The 14,720-nt window shown below is 49.4% G+C and overlaps 2 protein-coding genes across 6 annotated transcripts in view; both read right to left on the bottom strand.

The window, feature by feature from the left end:
• The window catches only part of LOC143429400 (uncharacterized), a 381,903-nt gene extending 376,082 nt beyond the window's left edge, over positions 1–5,821 (bottom strand). For both annotated transcript variants that reach the window (XM_076905035.1, XM_076905036.1), the window contains exon 1: positions 5,808–5,821. The gene's annotated coding sequence lies outside the window, so the exon portion shown is untranslated. The remainder of the gene's footprint in view (positions 1–5,807) is intronic.
• Pdk1 (Phosphoinositide-dependent kinase 1) overlaps positions 1–14,720 on the bottom strand; it is a 420,953-nt gene that overhangs the window by 30,270 nt on the left and 375,963 nt on the right. The window lies entirely within an intron of this gene.

Genomic DNA, 14,720 nt, shown 5'->3' with positions numbered 1-14,720 from the left:
TAATTGGTGATCTAAAGTCCCCGTAGTGGAACTATCGATGGAGGGCCCCTCGCGAAACTAGTTGGCGCGATGCAACGTACGCGACACGGAAATGGGTATTTCTACGAGAACCAGTTTGGTAATTCAGAGAACAAACGCTCGTTCTCTCGCTTGTTTCCTGATATCGCGCACCGTTGGCTTGTGTTCTCGACTCCCCAGTAATATCTGTAATAAGTTACGCGTACGAGGAAAGTGGTTGACGTTCCGGTACCAAGGGTAGTTAGAAGAACACTTTTCGCCACTTATTCGCGAGGTTTGCTCGAAGCAAACGTCCAATAGCCCGGAACTAAGCCTACGAATCCATCCGTCCGTGCGTAGCTCTCGCTGTGAATTTAAAAGGACCGCGTCGCGTTCTTCGATGAATTATGCATCCCTTCCGCTGGGGTGGGTGGTCGTGTAATACGAAACGACGTTACGGACGTATTCATTTACCTGTTACAAGTCCGTGGCTCTTCTTCACGCGAGGTAGTATATATATAGAATTTCCGGGCGATTTAGTTTGAACAAATGTCAGTGATGTTCAGAGCGAAGTCTCTATTAATATTCGATGGAAAATTTTGTTGAGAGGCTCGATCGACCCTGACCGAATTGCTGAAAAGATCTGCAAACGGGATCGTGCATGTGTACGTCAGTCGAGAATCCGCGCGTAAGCACGTGCTTTCGCGTTTCATACAGTTGCCACGTTACGCAATACACACGAGCCACGCGTCTCTCATGCATCCCCGTGACGTTTCAACGCGACACGTTCAGGTTTGTTTTTTCAGATTCTCGCTGGTTCGCGAAACAAAACCGAGCGGTTATCAGGGTAACCAGAAGTGGAATAAAAAAATTTGCATCGCCCGACGATTTCGCGTGGAGACTCGCGAATAGGCGGTTGGCGAATCCAGCTGAGAACACAGCCGTAACCCGTTCACACCTGTGCGGCTTCGCGACTTTTTGTTCGACTCGAACGGGTTACACGTGTGGTCCTACGGACGCGTACGTAATCGGGACCAATGAAAGTAAACAGTCTCCAAGTGTTACGTCAACGCAGTCTAGCGGGAACATTGTATTTCAAATGACGTCTGGCAAACAATTGTCTACGATGTTTACCAAGATGACGTGGACGAACAGCGCCCGGATGGAATATCGAAAACGACGACCTGTATCCAACAACAAGAACCATTATCTCGATCTTCCTAAACCCTGTTCCAACCGCGCTTAGAACTCTGATTAAATAGACAAACTCGCGCCGTTTTAAATCACCGCGAGCTAAGTTCGCGGTGGGATTTAACTCTCGAGAGTGTGGCGAAATCGATCTTTTCACGAATCCCGGTTAACGTTGCAGGAGGGGATATCCTTGCTTTCTAAATTTCTCAATACTCTTTACTCGAAAAGCTAGGAGAAGATTCCTGAAATTTCTATCAAACCATTTTCCAACCCTTAAAACCCTTGTCTCAAAAGGGCATGGTTCAACCTTCTTCTTTCTTACATCGTCCACATCTTCTCTTAAGATTCTTTCTTTAAAGATAAAGACAGTGATAGAACGTATAAGGAAAACGACGAACAACTAATGTCAAACAACTCTGCATCTCCACTTCTGGCAGACTATAACCAACTGAAAAAGGAGAAGTCAAAGAGTTCTCTATACTGCCCTCATCTTTGCAAATATTTCGATATTTCCCTGTCCTCGAGATAACAAGAGGAAGTCTAAAACGTCGCACTTAAAAATACCAATGTAAAGGATACAGAGTATTGCCTTGAGAAGCTGAATTGCTTCGACATCTTCATTAAACCGCGGGACAACCGTTCGTCTCGCGAAGGCTAACTAAACACCGAGGTTATCACCTGTGCCGTTGCATAATTACCTCCATCTCGGTTATACGATGAAAACTTGTGCAACGTCCATGTTAGCGCTTCTTTTTTTATCATTCGAACGATTAACGTCGTATCAGTCTGTTGGATGTAATCATTGATCGATCGACGATACGGTCAGTCGTGGTTTATGTTGACGAGCGACATCGATTCGAATGGCCGCGCGTCAAGAATGCTAGATAATTCGTCGCACGATTGCTTCCTGTCGCTGCTATAATTGTTTCCCTTTACGAGCGACCATGTTCTCTAATGTTGGAATTGGGGCGAATAAAGTTTGAAATTCATTTCTCGACGACTCTCACGAATTAACCTATTAATTTTAGGTATGATATTGCAGCGAAATGATCGAGAAGCGAGTCAGATTTTTGGAGGAAATGACAAAGTGTAGAATGAAATCTAGCGACTAGGCAAGTTTAATTCTAGTTTGATATAAATTCTAATGGGATTTTAACCGTCTAAAATTTTATATTCCTACGATAAAAAATACTGAAATACCGCGATGGGACAGTCTATACCATTTAAATACGCGTTTATTCACAGCGCGACGCGTCGAGCCAGAGATAATCCAGAGTTGTCGTGCCGCACTCGTGTATAATGACCATTGTATAGTTAACCTTCAACGGGAACGATTGTCATAACTGTCATCCCGATGACGGCCTCGATCGGTGATTACCGAGGGAAATTAAGTGGCGCCTAATGAAATTCGCGTCTGGTTATTATCGCTTGGCAGATACTACTTGTTTGCGGACGGATAACTCAGCTGCTCGGAAACCAAACTCTATTGCTTCTCCGAATTTCTCGACTCCGGTACAGTGCGTACCAGCAGATGGAAAAACGTTCGCGACGCTCCGTATCCACCGTCCCCGCGATTGTTCCGCGTCCAATGTGTTCAGCTGTTTTACGTAAACGTACGGGACAGACGTGCGTGACGCCAGGACGTGTCGTTTGTTATGTGACATATCAATTTTCACAATCGCGCGTCACACACGTGCGACCATTATCGGCAAGTGTGCGAGCACCGCAAAAATCGAGAGATTAACATTCAGAGCTGATCGTAAAACGCGACGAATCGCTCGCGTCCGCGGTACCACTGGCGAAACGCGCGCGCCTACGTCCAAGGCGTGACGTCACTGGTGACCACCCGGCTTACTTGCTTCGCGCATCACCGATCGAACTAGCGCGTCGATCACTTTAGAGAACGAGACGCGATCGATCGTCAAATCACCCACGGCGCTCTCTTCAACCCGGAATGATCGATCGAATTCGATGTTCAGATCGTAATCTGCTTTGTTACGGTTTCCGCGAACAACTTGCAACAAAGCGTTTATCGGCGATATTTGCTTAGCGATATCGCGCTAGCCGAGTAGATAACGATTAACGGTACTGTAACGTGTTCAACGGTAAATGGATTTTTGCCCGGGCTCGATCTAATCGTAATCTTATAATAGGTATGACGGAGTCGCGGTCAATGGGTGCACGTTTCAGGTACTCCGCTCGCGGAGCTCTTAATCGCATACCTCTTGACATAGAAAGACGTCTGGCATACCTCGACCAAGTTGCTGGCAAAAAGTTAGGCACATTTGCCTCAGCGTAGGCTCTCGTTAGTACTAAGTAGCAATATTCCGTAAATGGATACCTCGTACGTTTGCCGGGATATCTCGAAACGTTTTATACCCCACCAGAGTATTATATATCTATTTTTTTTTTTTTAAAGCTTACATAACCACCGAGTCGAGGTATCTTAAATAATATTTTTCGGAACGCCTCGCGTTTCCTTTTACCTGTATATCTCTGAAAGGCCGTCAGACGTCGAAAAAAATACGATCGGTTCGCAATACTAATCGCGTGTACTGTGCAAATGCATCGTTCGGTGACATAACATTGAAGGAGGACAGTGAAACGAGTGTCATAATAGTTGGGGAAAATTAATAGGCGGCCTTCGCAGAGCAGTAATCAACGTGGCTTCGCGAAGGATTAAAAACGTCAAATCCAGTGACGTTGCAAACGGCGCGGAGCGCCATCGACTTAACGATCGTCCGTTTATCAGTTAGAGGTTAAGTTGGCGAGAGAGGCTCGTGAAAGCGGAAAGTAAACGAAGCGATTCAGTTCGTTATTGTCCCGACAAGCTATAGCGAGCAATAAATCCGAGTCCATTAATCAGCGACGAGACGAAGGAAGAATGAAACTTTTTCTAACGCGTGTCCAGGCATTTCGTCCAAGTTTCGAGGAACGCGAAGTTCTGAAAGCGGATGAACGGCTTGTTTAGACTGCGCAGCGTGAATCCCTCGCATTGTTCCACTCGCGCTGTTACGGTTATATGCGAGCGTTGCGTCACTGGCGCAGTATCACGCGGAGGAAAGACACGCGTCATTCGCTCGCCGATATACATTAGCGACTGGGCCAATTGCCAACGTTGGGGAACGAGGGTTACATACATTTATCGCGTTCAATCGCTATGTCATGCCAAGGAACGCGAAGGAACGCGAAGGAACGCGAAGGAATGCACCCCGAAGAGGGTAATAAATAGGAATCAATTGTCCGTTTCGAAAGTTCGAAAGTTCTACAGAGCTGATCGCCGAATTATACGCGTACAGGGGTAGTAGCTGACGGGTGGTTCCTTGAGAATTCCATTTTCGATGGACTCACCCAGATCAGTCTTCTGGTGGTGCTTAGAAGATGCGACGCGACGCTCGGTTGCTTCTTGCAGGACATCGTGTCCAGGCCAGTTGCGCGCTCCTCTTCGATCCTGCCCGCACGTACCACGCTTCGCGCACTTTCCCAACCGCTCCGGACTTCTCATCGAGCGGCGCGACACGCCGTGAAATTCATCACCGGCCGTCTGCTCGACAGACGACGACGCTTTGTCGCGCGATATTGTTTAAAAAGCCAGGAGATTACGGCAGCCCAGCTAAGGGGCGGAGAGGGTTAAGGCTACGCTCAGCTGGCCGGTGCCCAACGTCCGGTTTACGACGCCGAGAAAAGTCCGACGCGGTGACAAATTGCCGCGGCGGCTCGCCGCGGGCCTGCCAAATATCGTTTCCGCGATCGTAACGCGGAAGGACCGGGACCGATCGCACGGCTCGGTTAAATATACAGGCGACGACGATCCGATGGACTCGGATGGGAACTTCTACGCACGGCCGTCGCTCGTAAACGTCTCCATTCTCTCCCTTTTATCGAGCTCGTAATTCACAGGTGATTCGAGGCGAATAAATCCCTCGGAGCGTAGGCGTGTTACACGTGTCCACTGTTCCAAGGCCCCGTCGACAAGTAGAAATAGCGATTAAATTGACCGTGGATCGATAAGCACGATCGACGCGCCTGATCCACCGCGCGGCTCCAAGGACAACGCGCTGGTACCTCGCGAAGGGGTTGGGAACGGAGGGCACAGCCGTAGGACGAGGAGTCGAAGCGGGTCTATAAACGTTTACGAGCCTCGCGATGCAACCCACTGCGACTATGACGATCGCGGTTACCATGTATATACAGCGGCGCGGTTTTTGCACGCACGCCGCGTCGTCGTCCCGACGCAACCAGTGACGACACCAGCCGCGGCAATCACCGCCGCGGGTGCGTCAAGAATCCGCCCGCGAAAGTTATTATCGGCTCCTGGTACGGAGGTGCGGTAGACGCGCGAGTTTCCCGTATGGGCGGACGCGTTACGATTAGAATACGCCTGTGACGCATCCTTCCACGAATCGTCTAGCACGCCCGTTAACTCGAAATGGGAATAACGCGTCTGTCGATCCGCGGTGACGCGCGTCCGGATCCGAGCGGCTCGAACCTGCTCGACGGTTGTTCCTTTGGATCGATCGGCGCCTGGCACCGTCGAGAACGGGCGATTCTTTATTGGCCCGCAGCGCGGATACGTGCCGGGAGAATCGCGCGCGGGGTGGAGTCGAGATTTTGAGAACTGCCAAGTTTGTTACGCGCGTCAGGATTGGCGAGGTCGCGCGGAACTAGGAGTACGGGAAGACGCATCGAACGTACGAGAAAGTACTCCGCTCTGAATGAAGCGCAAAACGTGTCGCGCGATAGATACCGGGATGCTGTGACGCGTCGAACTTTGCCTAATTCCGTCGCTTGGGAGCCTGGCGGTCGACGATGCATTTTCTCCCGCGAGCGAACGAAATTCCAATTACGAGGGAGCAAGAATGGCGAGAGCTCTAGGCAAGAACCATCCAGCGATGTCTAACTTTGCTTTCCATACGGGGTGTGCAACGCTGTTGGTCGAGAACCATCGCGAGGACGTACCAACAGCTCGACTGACGCGCGAAAGTTGGCCATAGGTACCATAAGAGCGGCGAAAACAATTTAAAATGCGCAATCACACGACGACACGATATCGACCAAACGCCACGCGGGCTAATTTATCGTCGAGGATCGCCGTTGACGGACAACGTCTGCTTGCTTTTTCGACCTCGCAACGCGCCTCAATCAAAAAACTTTTAATCGCGGAAGAATTCGACGGGGGCGGGCACCGAGACGCAGAAATTATTATCGCTCGGGTAGATGTTGACAGACAACGTCCGTCTGGTTCTCCAGTTCGCGCCAATTGGGCCTGTCGTCGGAGCTCGGCTCTAATCGTCGACGACAGGTGCGCGAGCGTGGCAACGACGACGATGTCGCGACGAATGTTGTTGCGTAAAAATAAATTGATAAACAGGTTGGCAGGCTGTTTTGGGCGGAGGTGTCTGCTTCCCTCGACGCGAACAGTTGTTGCTTCGAGGCCGATAAAAGAGCTAATCGACTCGTCGAGTGTGTTTCCTCCTCTGGCCGGGGAAAATGTACAAGATTGATTCCTTAAAACGATTGAATTTTTATTTTTTGAAACGCCGGTTCCGCCGCGTAACAAAGTGCCGGTGTAATCAACATTCTGCATTATCCACACACGGCGCACGTTTAACGCGGCTTGAAATTGCCGCGTTACACAGCGGAATCGATTCTCCCCGGGCGCAACAAAGACGACGGGCGCCCCGGGATTAATTAGCAATTTCGCGCGGTCCGGACAGTGGACCGTTGAAAAAAAATCTCGGCTCCCGCGGCTTCGACGCGTCCTCGGGGTGGTCGAACGATACAGCTTCCTCTCCGCCTCGTTTTTTTCGCTCTCTCGTCGGTTCTTTATGGCTTTTGTACGAAATACGCGACTCGATTTCAGCGTCGTCCGCTCGCGATCCGGAACCCGACTCGACGAACGCGATCGTTCGTTTTCATCCTTCCTTTGAACGCGTTTACGAGACTTCGATTCATCGTTGAGCTACGATATTCGTATCACTTCCTTCTATACAAGAACAAACTTCGCGTTACGAAACAAATATTTGAAAAAGCAATATTTTCTATAAAAAAAAAAAATGGATAGTTGCGAGATTTTAAGGGTGGATAGGCTATTGGAGCGTTTTATAGCAATCGCGATCGGAGCGGAATGCCGGGGCGGCGAGCGCGCGAAAAATAGCCGCGGCGCGAGCGGGCTCGCGTTCACCAGCCGCGCGCGAGAAAGGGCCGCGATTCCGCGCGGAATGCGCCGTGAAATTCTGTGTCACCGTGCAGGAATGCAGCCGCGCTCAGACGGCGGATAAAGAGATAAGGGGGACTGTTCCGAGCGGCTGGTTGCTCGCGCGTTAAATCAACCGGCGATTAATGTTTCTTAATTAAACGAGGCGGAAGATCAATTTCTAGCCCTGTCATCCGAACACGGAAAATCGCCGGCTGCTTAGCTGCTGTCGATGGCGGCCGTTCTTTAGCCTGTCGCTTAAACAAATTGTCGACGGCAAGAACGAGCGGTCGCGAGTGCTCTGACGATTGTCAGGCCTGGCCAGCGTACGTGTGGGAACCGGAATTCGACGCGAACGGGTCCGCGCGACCAGTCGCCGAGTTCCGAGTACCAGAGAGACACACGGAAGAAAAGTCTGCGGACTGATCGCGAGCGTGCACGAGAGAACTCCGTATGACTAACCAAAGTTTATAGTCGGCGTGACTAACTGGAGTCCGCGTCTGCATTCCCCGGGTCGTGGGAGTGTGTGAGTGCAGCAAGAAATTCGATAAAAACCGGCGAGCTGTGAAAAACGCGTGCTATAAGCGGCCCGGCAGAGTTATAAAGGGTTATTATAAAAACGGCGAAACTTGAATTACCTGTTAGCGAGAACCATAGATAGCTATTATTATTATCAATGCTCTTAATCACTCCTCTATCTCCGTACCCGCGGACACGGCAATTAAATCAAGATAACCCCCACTAATAGCTGGCTCCTATTAAAATCGCCAACTGCCAGTTGAAAAATTGCTCAGAACGATCGTGCAGCGTATCCAGGACCACGGAGCCGAGCGGCTGGCCGGGTGCTCTCGTCCTTTCGCGCAGCTCTGGCCTGGCATCGGGTGCCGAACGGCGTGAGTGTACCCAGCGCTATATTTACCTTCGGAAAAGTCACTTTGCCAAGTCGAGTAAGGTGTCGCGGGTACGGTAGCCGGTGTGCACCGAGACCGCCGGATAAATCCGGTTCGACGGTAGAAGACGACACGGCGTAAACATAGACGAGACAAACGTTGAAAAGCGTTCCTCACACCGTCCGCGAGCGAGCGAGGCAGTCGCTCCGGGTGCGGGGACCGCGCGCTTGTTCGATGCGCCGTCTCGATGGCCTGCGACGCCTCCGATATATTAACCTTTCAAGTGAAATGCTCGTCGTGAGAAAGAGAAATTGCGCGGCGAGGAAAAGCGGACGCCTGGGTAACCATCTTGGTACCTGGACGGAGGTTGGATCTAATCGTAGCTAATGCCTCTACCTAGCTGCACTCTTCTTTTTTTATCTCCTGTACATACGAAGTGCATTCAACCCGTTGCAATAAACTGTCGTTTTATTACCGAAAGCGTATACCAGTCAAGTACGAAGGACACGAGATTAGCCAACAGTGAGATTCGAAGCTGGTTTAGTCGGCGACTGTCGAGTATAGTACACGGCGAGGAAGGTTCGCCGATCGGTTACCGTGTCGTTTCTCCTTTCTGGTAATTCTGGTGGTTTGCACGCGTGTTTAATGGCGACAACTAAGGGTACACGTACATATGCCTGGTTTTAATTCGAGACAGTTCGAAATTGGGGTTGGAGCGTTCGACAGCGGCGATACGAATTTTTTGGTTCGTGTGAATGGAACCTTAACCTGTCCGCCGGTCCGTCAATCAGTGGGGGTAAAAAAGAGCAAAGATAGTATCACGGGTACACGTCTCGAGTTAGTCTCGCGATGCTAAGAGAGTTAGGTCGGTTATTTCCGTCATCTCGCGCGGGGTTCACGACCTGCGGCCTGAACGTCGCCTCCTGATGTAACACGCTCGGCCAGGTGAGCACGCGGCCTGGAAAAACCCAGGCGAACTCGTCTGGACCACTCTCGTACCGAGTGCTTTGCCGTTCTCGCAGTTATCACCGGTTGGGATCTGCGTCTTCTTGGAAGAATTACGATAACCGATGAGCCCGCGCGACGAAGGTATCGCTCGCACTTTTGGAGCCCCTGATTAAATAAATAGAGAGCTGATGTGGATACTTTCAATTTTTCATACTCGTAACCATCTCACTTCCATTCTCAGAGCTCGTCGATTTTGATAACCAACGTATAATTCGTTCGACGAGGCGAACTACATAATTCAGAGCCACGGGATATGTAGATTTCTAACTCGTTTCTCTCCTTGGAAGATCGAAGATTTAAATCAATTAATAGAACCTGGACGAAGATCCACGAGCTAAAATTAGAACCAACGTAGCAAAGAAAGGTGCTCGCTCCTAATAACTGAACTTTAGGATTTTCCAAATTACAGATTCTAAATTCAGACAAAACCGAATAAAGCCTATTGTAACCATTCTTCACTAGTTAAACCCTTGGGAACAATATCCAAAGAGCCGTTACTTTACCTTCCTTTAGTCCAAGACTTCAAACAAGCACTTTACAACCATAACTCGAGTGATTCCTTTGGATTTATGGCCACACTGAAACACGCGCGTCCTTTGGGGGTGCAACGGTTCCTTCCAGCGATCTTTAGTCAAAGACAACCTTTCAGAAGAGAAACAGAATTCATTTGAAAGTCGCGCAAATGACATCGAAAGCAATTAGAGCATTTTCAGCCAACTAAGTTAAGATCGAAATCATATGCACAGAATATATACAGTTTCATTTTACATCCATCAGTATTTTGCTATTAATTAATGGAAAGAGGCTCCCATTACATCCAAACCAAGTGACGATAAGGGACGCAACAGCGATCCTTATTATCCAAGAATTCCTCCGCGGGGGGTTGCATTACAGGCGGCGGAATCCGCGACACGTAACGCTCGTATACGCCTGGCTCCGTAGAACGCAACGGCGCATCCAGGCATCCGAGCGTTTCCTGCCAGCCCGGCGGGAATAAACATACCTCGAGGGTCCCCGATTCCCCGGGCTGGAATTTATCCGGATACCTGTTGAACGCGCAAGATGGATCGCCTGCGCGCTTTCCTGACTTTCGCCCGGTTTCTCAGTTAATTATCGGCCGGCGTCCTCATTGTTCGAGCGGTCCCGCTCCTCCTTTCGCGGCGTCCGCGAAACTGCGAAACGGTATCCGCGATTAGCGCATCGCGGCCGTGTCTCGCCTCGACCCGTCGTATCCGCCACTCTCTTTCGCGCGTTTACCGCGAAACGGGGACGAGCCACGGCCTCCGTCCTTCCATTCGTATTATCGTCGCTGGTATCCGCGGCTCGACGCCTACCGGCTTTCCAACTTTTCGCTGGCACTATTCGAGGACCATTTTTCGTTGTTCACGAATGCAACGACTCATTCTTTGGGATAGATATTAAATTGATCGAGTCATGTATGGCTTTTGGGGGCGCGAAAGGCTGAGGGTGTTGAAAACGCACGAATTCATAATTGTGATACTCTGCGATCATCTGTAGTATATGAGTCCGCAGTAATTCTTGTAAAGATATCTGTGGTTAAGAATTTTTATCTTAGAGCAGCGAGACTTGTCTCGCACTAAAGTCGCAAATTTCTCATGCCTTCTAATCCTGAGGAAGAAAATATACGGCATCGCGAAATGTCTAGCCGTTCCCAATGATATGTAATACGAAACGTCGTGGACGTGTCCTCGAGAATACCTGCGGTGGAATTTTCATTGACAATATCAGTGGTCATGGGGCATCGATGGAGGCGGCGCTGTTTGCACCCCAGACGTCGCACGATATTACCGCGAGAAGGCGGCCGACATCTCTCACCCTTCTTTTTCCATGCATCGAGCGAAAAGTGGCCGACTCCGGTCCACGAATTTCCCGCATTCCAGCAGTCGGTTCCGAGGCGGCCGCCTTCGACAGGAATTCCGGGCTGGGGTTCGCCGCTACCCGCGGCAAAAGTGCCAGGCTAAGTGGTTAAATTAAACCCACCGAGTCTCGCCGCCCAGCCGGAAGCTGTTTCCTTCTCAGACTGATCAGGGATCGACTCATCGCGGCGAATGTCGTTGATACTCGCGTGATCCTTTGCAGGATGCGTTTGGTTTTGGTTATCGATTTTGAAATCTCGAAGAGACTCTTGTATTCGAACACTTTATTTTGCTAGCTAAATGTTTGTTATCAGAGTTGTGTATTCTTTGATTGTTGCAAAGTTGTTATAATTATGCCCTCGAAATTTGGAATGCTTAAACAGAAGAATTTTAGAAGAGAACGTATCTAATTTACATAAAATTACCATGACGATATTGGTCTATCTTAGCTCTGTAAATAGATTGAGTACTAAAAATTTGAGAAAGTGAACTTTTGTATACGATCTTTGTTCCGATCTTTGTGTTCTCGTTAAAATATTTAAATACCTTTATTGGCCTCTGGTTATCAATGATGTCGTTTCAGACAATTAGCCAGATCACGAGTCAATTAACGTGCGTAAAGTCGACCTCTGGACTACCGTTGGACTTTTCTACGTTCCTAAAAAATTTCGCTCCCCATTATGGTTGCAATTACGACGGAGGCGGCGACGTCGTCGTTACAGCGACACGCCGATTACGTTGTTGTTATTGTTTCCTCGTACTCGAGGCAGCTCGTTCCGCGAATGGCCATGGTCGTGGAAATCGACGCGAGGAAGGGTGATTAAACGCTCGAGCGTATCTTGATCGGGGCTCGAGTGCTTTTAATGCTGCTCTTCTTATCTCCGCAGTTTCATAAAAGTGGACTTGTTTAGGAGCTCGAACTTGCCGTAAGACAAGAAAAGGCTAGTTAAGAAATGGCGTTTTATCCGGGAGCATCAATCATCGTGTCTGATTACCGTTCGATTAATGGAACGTCGTACATTTAATAATCGAATCTCTATCGTGTAAATAAACGTCGAAATAATGGCCAAAGCCATTGTGGCTTTACGTATCGCGATCGTTTTGGGGTGGTTGCTGACAAACTAACCGAGAGCTAACCAAGACTCAACGACTGCGACGCGCGAGTCGTTATCACAGCGTTGCTTCTCTCCTATAAACCGAAGTCTCGGTTCTTCCAAGCGTCGTCGAGGTGTTTTTAGAACCGTGGCTTTTCAGCTCGCCGTTCAACAGATGTTCCACGGTTCAAGAGGCTTCGTCTCGAAAGCGAAACGTTTCCATTATGCTCCACCGATTGTTCGCCTACTGCTCGCCAGCGATTCGTAAGTGAAAAACAAAATGGAGGATAAAGCGAGACGCTTCTGTCGAAAGAAACTGCGCGCGTTCTGAACGGTAGAGCTCGTTCGGAATCCTCGAAAGCTTCTGCGATTCGTTCCCTATGGAAAAGTTACCGCGTAACGGAGCATTTGCCCGTGCTAAGGTGCGACAGGTGTCCCTGCGTCACGCTCATTTCTATTAATTTATCGATGCCGCGTGATGATTGCCGTGCTTTATTCCGGTAAGTTTGCGCACATTCCTCGCTCGTGGATTACAATCGCCTGACACGAATATATTTTACAAGAACTTGTGATCTTAATCAATTTTTTGGTCTTATTAATATCAATTTTCCTAGATACGTCGCTACCCTTCGATCTTACTCGTTGATCAAGATCGTCAAGGGTTAGTTTTGCTCTTCGATCGATCGAATAAAATAGTTGAACGACTCGCTGCAAGAAAACGCTCGTTCTTCAGCTCAACGAATTTATTACAATCGAAGGTGCGAGATTTCTACCAAAAATAGTATCGCCTTCAATTTGATTAATAGTAAACGAAAGATTACGCTGTACAAGTAAAATTATACCGTCTCTACTATCTAAGAAAATCCAACATCTGTCAATTGTTGTCAAGCGAAACAGCTCGTCGAAGAAGGACAAACGATCGTGTCCTTGATCCATAACGTCATCTCGCCATGGCCTTTATGATATCTATCCTCCTTATGGTCATCTGTCGTCAGCTCGCTAATTGCGGCTGACAGGCTTGTTCCGACACAATGCCAACAACGGGTGTACCACTCGCTGCGTCTGTCACACGACGTATATACCAAATCTTTCGTTCCTCCGCCAAGCCACGTCCGTTCCAGCCAATCAAACTCCTCCCCATTCGCGGATTTCTTCTACCAATACGAGCCCAACAGCTGGACATCTATCATTCACGTCGGACCGCGAGACAGTTCTACGGAAGAGGAGCGTAGAAGCGTCGAAGGTGTCCGTGAAACCGGTACGGGGCGACAGTCGTCTCCGCGCGTCGACTCTGCAAGCCACATCCGGTACCAGAGAAGGTTTCTGTCGCGGGCTCGTTCCAGATAAACAACACCAGCGGCCGCGGCGGTTTCACGTTCTTAGACAAATCAGCCTACCAGGTTCCTACTGAAACCCAACACGACGAGCTGTCCTGTCGACTGCCGCTGACTTTTCCTGTCCGACGAGCGAGGCGAGCGTCGTTTCCGGGGTGCAATCGCGCTCGATGCGTATTTAACGTTCGTTCATCGTCGCGTATCCTTTCGGTGTTTAACGCGTTCCTCGAAGGATCAACGGCACCGATACGACGGGGAGGCGCGTGTTTATTAGAAAAACCCTGGCAGGAACTGCGGTGCCTTTATGTCGCCGCGTAAATACCTCGAATGAGATTCCTCTGGATACGACACGCGCGTCCATGGGACGCCATCTTTCCTCGCCAGCTTTCCATCGTCGATCCTGGAAATTTACGCTCTCGTCATGGTTCGCGCGCCGGTAATATCTCTCGTTGGGAATTCTCTATCGTTACGGTTGTACAAGCGGGCCGAGTTTTCAGATTCGCAGTCGTTACGCGATTTATTATTAATAGGCTCTTGGCCAACAAGCAGTTTTATTTTTGCTCCGGTGAGCATCGCGAGATACCTGGCCGCGATAGACACGCGTGTTAAACAGGTTTCATTAAAGTAAACTTAGGAATTCGGCATATTTTAGTGGTCGTGCTTTCAGCTAAGTTCCGATAGTTTTCTAGCTCTACCGTTTCTGGCCTCTTATTAGACAGCCGCGCGATCGATCTCCGCTCCTTCCCGACCTGAACTTCTCCAGTTTAAACTGGCCAATTTCGCCGATGTTCACCGCTGAAATGCGATACGTGCCCCCAATATTTAATTAGAATTCAGCTTCGTACGAATTCTCGAAAAATGACCGCCTCGAAGGAGCAGCTCGACGAATGAATTCAATCGTCGAACGGCTAAGTTCCATACGTCGAACCGTCCAAACGAAACGAAAAATGGCGGTCAATGTATAAAAGCGGAGAAGCTCGGAGACAGGCCACGCTCAGGCGTTGCTCGATGAAGAATTTCGAGCAGATGTAATGCCGCGGCGGGTTGAAAATCATGTTTCATAGGGAATTGCGTCCGCGGTCGGAGTTCTCGAGGCGGAATCGAGGATCCGCCATGCAATATCTATTCGCTCC

Source organism: Xylocopa sonorina, chromosome 11 (assembly GCF_050948175.1).
Source record: "Xylocopa sonorina isolate GNS202 chromosome 11, iyXylSono1_principal, whole genome shotgun sequence".
Classification (NCBI taxonomy): domain Eukaryota; kingdom Metazoa; phylum Arthropoda; class Insecta; order Hymenoptera; family Apidae; genus Xylocopa; species Xylocopa sonorina.
Note: the sequence above shows the minus strand (reverse complement) of the source record. Positions and strands in the feature narration are given on the sequence as shown.